At 34.3% G+C, this 9,182-nt stretch overlaps 1 pseudogene; it reads right to left on the bottom strand.

Annotated features, from left to right (window-relative positions):
• Window positions 1-834: 834 nt before the first annotated feature.
• On the bottom strand, window positions 835-2,850 carry LOC134385788 (putative malate dehydrogenase 1B; annotated as a pseudogene).
• Between the last annotated feature and the right edge of the window lie 6,332 nt (window positions 2,851-9,182).

Genomic DNA, 9,182 nt, shown 5'->3' with positions numbered 1-9,182 from the left:
TGCGGTGAGTGGATGTGTCACATACAGCTAGTGGCAGGGGGGAGTATACGATAGTTGTTGAGATCAAATTCTGAAGGAAGTTTTTCACAGTTTCAATTCGAATCTCTCTGTATTTTACTAAGGTACCTCTAAATTTCTGTTTTCTTATTCATGAAATAGGGGTATTAATATTACCTACTATGAAAGTTGGCTATAAAGATTCAGTGAAACAAGGTAGGTAATACGTCTTTTCCGCACTCACTGTTTAATAAAAGTCAAATATTATCATTGTTATTGGTGTTAGTATTGTTCTAATTGTCACTCTTATTAATAGCAAAAAAGATGTCAAGTATATAGATTTGCTTTTTCATTTTTGCCAATAGCTGCAAAATTTACCTTGACATTTTTTCAGGAAAAAAATGAAAATAATAATAATAAATATTTAATTTTTAATACGTATTAATTCATTGATTATTTTGTGCCTCTAAACAAATCAGTTTACTCACATTGTCTCATTTAATTCTCACAACAACCCAAGATGAGTATTATTATCATCTCCATTTATTAGATGAAAAAACTGAGCTCAAAAATATTGTCAGTACCTAAAGTAAAGAGTCTAATGTGGTTCTTTTTTATATATTAAATATTTGTTCGTTCATTTTCACAATGGTGGACGGAGTCAATCACGAAAGCCAGAAAAAAATATTTGCACAGTAGTCAAATCATATAATAAGTTCTTTGTATCTGTTTCTACATCTATTCCAGATATCCAGAATAGTCCTAGAGCGTACGGTGTTCTTCCCAGCTGCTTTGCAATCATCAGTTCAAAACAAAAACGTAAAGTCACACAGGAGCTCACTCACATGAGGGAGATGTCTTCAATTTTCTGGCCAGTGCAGCTTTCGCTTCATTTTCCACTCCCAGCGCCACAGCAATAACTTCATGTGCGATGTTTGGGGCATACGTCATAAGCAAAACCATTTTCAGGTTCACAAAGGTTTTTCCTCGCACAATATCTCTGAGAGAGGCAGGGGCATTTTTCTCAATCACGTCTTCATAGACCTTGCACAGGGATACCCTGCCTTGGAGGCAGCCTTCTAATGTGTGCACCTCCTGCTCGGTGGTGTCTTCGAGTACGATGAGAACGTGGGCCAGGTGGTCGGCCTCCTCCATGTTCATGCAGATGGAGATGCTGTGGAGGACAGGAGACCACAGTTGCTCGTTTCTTTTTTTTGTTTGTTTCTACAATTTTTCTTATTTATTTATTTATTTATTTATTTATTATTTTATTGGTTATGAATATTAATGAGATACAAAGCTGTCACCCTTCTGGCCCAAGATGTGAAGGCCAGATCCATGCTGGCAACATACCCATTACCACAAATTGCTATTGTACCCTGTGTCCCCCACCCAATTATCCTCAACCTCCTTCTCCCTCACTCTTCCCCCCCCCCCCGCACACTCCGCATTGTATCCCAAGGTATGTTCTCTCCCTTTGCAAGTCCATCACACCACTGTGTTCTTTCCTTCCTTCTCTCTTAGCTCTCACTTATGAGTGAGTGTATGTGGTATTTATCCCTCTGTGCTTTGCTTATTTCACTCCACATAAATTTCTCCAACCTCATCCATGTTGTTCCAAATGAGAGAATTTCATTCTTTTTTATGGCAGAGTAATATTCCATGGTGTGTATATACCAGTTTCCTAATCTAATCATCCACTGATGTAAATTTAGGTTGGTTTCATATCTTGGCTCTTGTAAACAAAGTTGCAATGAGCATGGGAATGCAGGTATCCCTTCAACATGATTTCCATTCCACTGGGTATATACCCAGAAGTGGGAATGCTGGATCATATAGAAACTCTATCTGTATAGTGTAGCTATGCATCTGACAAGGGATTGATATCCATAACATACAAGGAACTCAAGCATTACACAGTAAAAAAACAAATAACCCGATTAAAAAATGGGCAAAGGAGCTGAAAAGACATTTTTCAAAGGAAGACATACCAACGACTAACAGGTACATGAAAAAATGCTTGACATCACTAGTCATCAGGGAAATCCAAATTAAAACTCCATTGAGATACGACCTCAGCCCAGTCAGACTGGCTATAATCAAAAAGACAGTGAATAACAAATGCTGGTGAGGGTGTGGAGAGAAGGGAACACTACTGCCCTGTTGGTGGGAATGTAAATTAGTACAACCACCATGGAAAACAGTATGGAGGTTTCTCAAACAATTACAGATGGTTCTTGGTTTCTGTCATGAGGTTTTTGAGGCCTTATTCCACTTACTTGTCATCAAATAGAATGATGCTAATTTCTTTATGCATCCCAAACACTTCACCCCTTGTCAATGTGAGAAATAGACTGTAGTAGTTAGGAGTAGCTGCACTGGTGATCCAGACCTGCAAGGGGTTGATAAGGCCTTTCAGGTCTTCTTCCTGTAGCTCTTTTTCTACATGTGCCCCTAGGACCTCTTGAGAAATTACCATCATTAGCTGAGTTGTCGTGCTAGAGGTGACACCGTAGTAAAGCTGAGCATACTCCAAGAACTCATCATATCCTCCCAAAAGTAAACACTTGACTGCATAATCCAACAGCTCTCTCCAGATGATGGGAGAGTTCTTGTGACTCCATTTACTCTTTTACAGACATCTTTCAGCCACTCCTCCCAAACCTCAGAATGTTGCATAATCATATGTATCTGAAAATCATGAAGATTCTTTTATAAATAGTCTTCCAGAAGTTCTGCCTTAGCATGATATGGACAATTTGTTCTAAGCAGATCACAAATTTGGCCCTCGAGGGAGAACAGGAGCTTAACGCAGTTCTGAGGAATTAAACATCTGGAGCTCACAGTCTTCATGGTATGCTGTCTCTAAAATTAGTTGCAACAGTACTTTGTAACACTTTACAAAAATATTGGAAATATTATTTGTTGGAGTTTATTAGACAGATCTGAGAATGAATCAAAATAAAGAACATGCTCTTTATTATTCATCTTTTATTAAAATGTTCTAAATTTGTGGGTATAAAATATTAGTGTACTTAGCGAGAATTTTGGACAATATTTTAACGTTTGCCAAAGAGAAGAAATTTGTTACATTATGTAAATGTTACAAATGTATTCCAAATCTGACCCAAATTTTAAGTCAAAGAAACTTTAAGGACAATATTAGATTGATTGGGCTGATCCCCAAAGTTTTGCTTTTCTTGATATTCTTTCTATTTCAGGAGAATTAGCAGCACTGTGAATCAATACCTCCAAGAATGCAGTTTTATCTTAAACTGAAAACATTATTTTAAAAATGTTTGTGCTTAAACTTTACAAATTGTAAAATAGTTGTGAAGAGAAATATACCACATGAATTGTTATTCAATATCTTTAAATTGAAATGTTTACTTCATAAACAACTCTCCCTATAAGATGGATTAAAGACTGCAGGATGTATTTTCACGTATCACATTTTGAGAAAATATTTAAAACTCTAGAAAATATTAAAGTCAAACTTCCTAGTTTGTATATATGTTATACCTTGAGTTATTTTGGTATACACATAGACATACTTGCATAAAGTCACACACAACTTTCCTGTTTACCATAGTTTTGAAAGATGATATTTTTCATATTGAATTATTCATGAAATCCTAAGGCTAATTTATACATGAAAGAAAAGAAAAATGTAACTCTTGCTCATAAATCTTTATTTATGCACAGAAATCTAAAAGATTTATAATCACTACGTTACAGCAAGTTTCTATCATATGATGTATTAACTTGCAATCATACCCTTAAGTAAAGAAGTACTGTAATGGTATATAAATCATAGGATATTTGGTTTGGGAAAAAAAAAAATGCTCTTGGGGCATCTTATTCACAATACTGGGGGTGGTGTGGGCAATTTCAATAACCTTGTAGAGTTTCCAAAATGGCTGAATGAGTTTTATTCTTCAGTGAGATAGCCCACCTTCGCTCTCTGTCCACAAAATGATACCTCATCATATACCAATTTTATAGATATACAAATTTAATACTTAAAAAACCAAAATCCAGTATTGATTTATATAACTCATATATATGAAATTCTCCATGACATTAGAAACCAAGAAATACACAGTTATTTTTACCTTTCTAAGTAAAATGAAATTTTCGCTTGAGTTGTTAGAAATTGTAATCATATTAGTGTGGGGGATTATATGCCATCAAAGATAACTGGAGAAAAGGATACTATTTTTTATTTAATATGATTTCTTTTAATATGTTTAGCACCTCCATAGTTCTATCACTTACTCTCTATGCAATCTTGGACAAGTTGTTTTATCTCTCTCTGCCTCAGTTCTGTAATTTTTATAATGAAAACAATAATAGTCATTAATTTATCAGCATATTATAAAAATTACTGGTTTAATACATGTAGAGTATTTATAAAAAATTTTTGCATGATATATGCACTGAATGTAAGTTACCTTTTACTCATCAAAGCTAGGTTAACCTGCTGGAAGCATCTATTTCCTCCTAGCCAGTTTGGGCAGGAGCTCACAGATTTCCAGTTCTTAGACAACATTTGTTAAGCTTCCACAGATTCCCATCACGGTTTCTTCTACAACTTGAATGGTGAATATTGCTGAGGTCTAATTTCCTGCTTCTCAAAAACCTTGCTTTCCTCAATCCTCATGGCTTTGCATTTTTCTAACCTTTCAATAGTTTCTCAGTTTTTGCTTTGTTATATAATACTTACACTATTGTTTTTAAGAATTTTAAGTTATTAAGAAAACTCTTTAAATTGTCTGGGACAAGGTAATGCATAAATTATTTTAAAAACATAATACAGTTGAGTCTTCTTAAGAAGATAGTTCATGATTACAAAGAAGCAGAAAGAGGTATTTTGAAAAACTCTTAACATATTGTCCCTCTATTTTTATATAGTTATTTATACTAACTATATCAAATATGATGTTCAGATGATTTCTTCTATATAGGTGATATCATAGATTTGTTTTAAATACAGTAATATTAATATAGTCTTTTCTCATTTTCTCAGCCTTTGAGAAACATCATTTTTATAGCTCTTTAAAATGCAAGTCTGAGTATTTTATCATGGATAGAGTTTCACTTTCTTGAAGGATGAAATTTACTAATCCATAAAGAGTGACTAGGGATTTGTTTTTACCATTGTTCTTGTCCCAAGTTCCTTCTCTGCTCTGGAACCACAGCAGGTGTGATGACTCAGGCCCTCTGCTTCTCAGAAGCACTCTTCCCTTAATCTCCAACCATCTTTTATTGATGATCATTTTGTCTTGCTATGTTCCCACAGAACAATACTGAATATCTGAACGGGAGATTATTTGAAGTTATTTATTGAAGGGACAGAAGAGTTTAAACATAGATGCCTAGTGATAGAACAACAGCTGTTGAAATGGGTATCACACAAGGTGAGACACTTTTTGAGTGCAGACACCACTGTGTCTTTATTTGTCTCTCCACCTTTCCTCAACCAAGTTCCCTCCTTCTCATGAATCCAATTAGTTCCTCTGTCACTCTTTGTTTCTTAAAACTAAGCTTCTCAGGTGTTGGCCAGAAGCTACAGGAGGCCCTCTTCTGATCATTTGCTCAGTCACTCTGGCTTTCTGAGGACAAGTGATTATAGTTCTGAGGTTAAGGCAAAAGTTAATAGATTTTTTTAAAAGTAGTTTCCTTAAGAAGAAAGTATACCTCTCTACTGTATAAGAATTAACTTTCCTTGAGAAAAACAGCCACACCACCCCAAAACGATAGACATGGGAAATAAATGTCTATTCCACCCATCACCTTGGCTTCACATTGCCATTTCTAAAATGACAAACTTCACCATAATCATCCAGAGGGGCATCTATAAGATTCTGTTCCTAAACTCAGCTCTATTTCAAATATATCAATTAGCTATAAATTCTCTTCTACTTTTGTCCTGAAGTATGGTCGAATCTGATGCAGTTTTTTTTTTTTTTTCCCACCTGTTGCCTTATTGATGGGGGATCAGTTAAAGGAGGGATACTCTTCAGACCACAAAATCAAAAATATGATTAAAAGCACATTCATTTTTATACTACTTATATACACACTATTTTTATCTACAAATTATCAATGTGATTCTCAAAACTCCTGTACAGTAGATTGGTTAGAAATTATTTTCCTTGTTATACAGATAAAAGAAACTGAGGCTTTGCATGGTTAAGATTTCTTGCAAAAAATGTACATGAAAATTAACTGTATAAACACCATACCAATTAATAAGAAATAAATAAACATAAACATCTGATCCTTGGTTTTTATAAATGGCAAAGAGAATAAAAGTGCAATAGACCACTTTTTTTTTTAAACAGAATAGAGTATATAACTTATGCTCATAGGTATTAAAGAGGTTAGACAGGCCACAAACCTAGGAATAAAATAGTTTTCTCCTCACATGTTCTTCAGAGGCATGCATGAGTATGCTAAGAGCGAAGACCACCTTCATTGTCCCAAGGGTGGCAAAGTTCATTTAAAGAAGACATAGGTAAATTTATGGATGATTGAAATTTATATTTGTAGAATCCATGCCAACTTTTCCACACACAAAAAAATCAAGATCATAAACCATTTTTATTTAATCTTCCAATATGTTCCTTTATGACTCTTCCTTCCTTGTCTTTTCATCTTTTAATGTAACTCTAGTTATTTTTAACCCACTTTGAACTCTTGTAAACTTCCTTTGAAGTAAGTACACAGTTATCTGTCAACATGTCATAGATTTTTCTTGTCTGGGGTTAAAGATATTCTGTCCTGATAAATAATTTCAACCACTTTTTAAGAAAATGTTTATACAATCCATAGAAAGGAAAACATTCTATGTTCTCTTTGCCCTTACACAAACAAACCCCCGCACATAATATATGAATGTATGTATGTATTTATACGTATGTATGTTTGTGCACATACGTATTTTGTATCGGAAATGAAAAGTAATGAACTCACAAATACTCTTAACATACTCAATCCACTGGATCTTCTTTTCTTTTTTAGTCAAGTAAACTCCAATTTACATAAACTAATCTTCTCAAGTCTAGTGTATTTGTTTATATTCTATCTTATTCTTTTTTTAAATGCTGGCCAAAATCCACCATAGAGATCCTATAACCCACTATTTTTTACAACCTATTTTGGAAACAATATTCCTGGTCTAATATGGTAGAGAGAAAAAACATGTTCACTTCTGTTAAATATAAAATGGGCAACAAAAAATTGGAATCAGTAACTTGAAATTCTTTTAGGGGGGCAGTATATTAAGGAGTAAATATTATAAAGTAGTAAATGCCATGAGAAAAGGATGTATACATTTTTTATTACCTGCCACACCAAAGGAAGGATATTATTAAAGTACAATATTCTCCCTTCACAAAACAAAAACAATATGGAATAAGCCATTTTATAAAAATGTAGTCATGAGATGTATTACTATGAAGTGAACAAAAACTATATATATATGTATATGTATATATATATATATATATATATACATATATATATTGTTTTTTCTTTTTCGTGACCGGCACTCAGCCAGTGAGTGCACCGGCCAGTCCTATATAGGATCTGAACCCGCAGCGGAAGCGTCACTGCGCTCCCAGCGCCGCACTCTCCTGAGTGCGCCACAGGCTCGGCCTCAAAAACTATATTTTTAATAACTTATCTCTCTTTCCTTAAGAGATGCCTATGTAGCTGTGTTGCTCACTAGGTTAGGTTGTGTAAAAAAAAAAAAAAAAAAAAATAGAGCTTGATTTCAGGCCAAGGCCCATGATTCTTTATCTTTTACCCAAACTAGTCCCCTGACACATATTTAGTCCACTGTTGGGCATTATGCCATGATGATGAGTGTAGTGGTTCTGAATTCATTGCTGCCTAGACCACTGGGAGATTGACAACTAATTTTGAAATGCATTTTGAAAACAAAAAGAAAATTGTTGTAAAAAAGTTGCAAAAATGTTAGACCTCAGAAAGAAACATATGCACACACAATACAAATGCATCCTAGTTATTTAAATTAAGAAAACCACACATTTCCAAGGGTATTGAGATTATAAGTATTCTGTTTATGATAAAAGAAAAAAAACAGGTTTTAGCATTGCAAAAGTCAGGAATAAATTTGTTCTGTTCAGAAGTCAATAACTTAGAGGAAATGTTCAAAGTTTTATATTTTTAGGAAAACTAGAACTTATGAGAGTGATCTAATTTCTTTCAGTTTATCTCATTGTGTAATTTTTGTGTGTTTTGTTTTCTGCCTCTGGAATGGGATGTGTATGCTTATTTAGGGCACATTGTTAGTTTTGTTTCCACACTGTCGTGAACTGCCTTAAGTAAAGGGAAGAGTCTGCCTTCATGACTTCATATCCACACAATGTGTCCCAGTCCTTTACCCTTTCTTTATAGCAGGTCATAAGAGTGGTTGATGAGCAAAATAGCTAAGCAGAATCGTGAGAACAGAGTATACTCAAAGACCGATGGGTTGCCGGTGTCTATGTCCCTGGAATTCCCATGGTTCCTGCACAGCAATTGGGCTCCAATACTAAACCCCTCTTACTTTTACATGGAAGGCACTGTTACCTCCATTAATCCTTCCATCCTCACCTCAACACAAACACTGTATTTGGTCCCGTCTAGCTGTGAGGAGTTGAAAATTTACTCTGATAGTTGTCACTAGAATCTCGATGACACATGCTTCAGCCAGAGTTGTTTTTGAGTATTTGTCTCTTGTATAAAAATAGCTTTTTATTTTTTAAAGTTGTATCTCAGAGTATGAGTGAAGGGACAAAGTGGGACAGAAGCTCAAAGAAAGCGTAAGTAGATATTTTTAGATATAACCTTGCCACATCAATTTTATTATCTTCATAGTACTTCACGAATTAAATTACCTTATTGAATTATTTGCATAGTATTTTATAAATTTACATATTTATTGTCCTTTCTTATAAGGAGGTAAAATGTAAAATAGATTATAAACTTTTTGAGTTGAGAAACTTCATTGTTCAGTGCCTTTAGAACCTAGAATACTACCTTGCAAGTTGTAGGTAGTCATGTTTGTGAACAAAGGTGAGGTATTATTCATGGAAAATATATAGGAAAACTTTTATTTGTGATCAATATCTCTGCCTTGTTTTCCTGTTCAGATGCATAGTATTATCCAATAC

The sequence above is a fragment of the Cynocephalus volans genome, chromosome 9 (genome assembly GCF_027409185.1).
Source record: "Cynocephalus volans isolate mCynVol1 chromosome 9, mCynVol1.pri, whole genome shotgun sequence".
Classification (NCBI taxonomy): Eukaryota; Metazoa; Chordata; class Mammalia; order Dermoptera; family Cynocephalidae; genus Cynocephalus; species Cynocephalus volans.
Note: the sequence above shows the minus strand (reverse complement) of the source record. Positions and strands in the feature narration are given on the sequence as shown.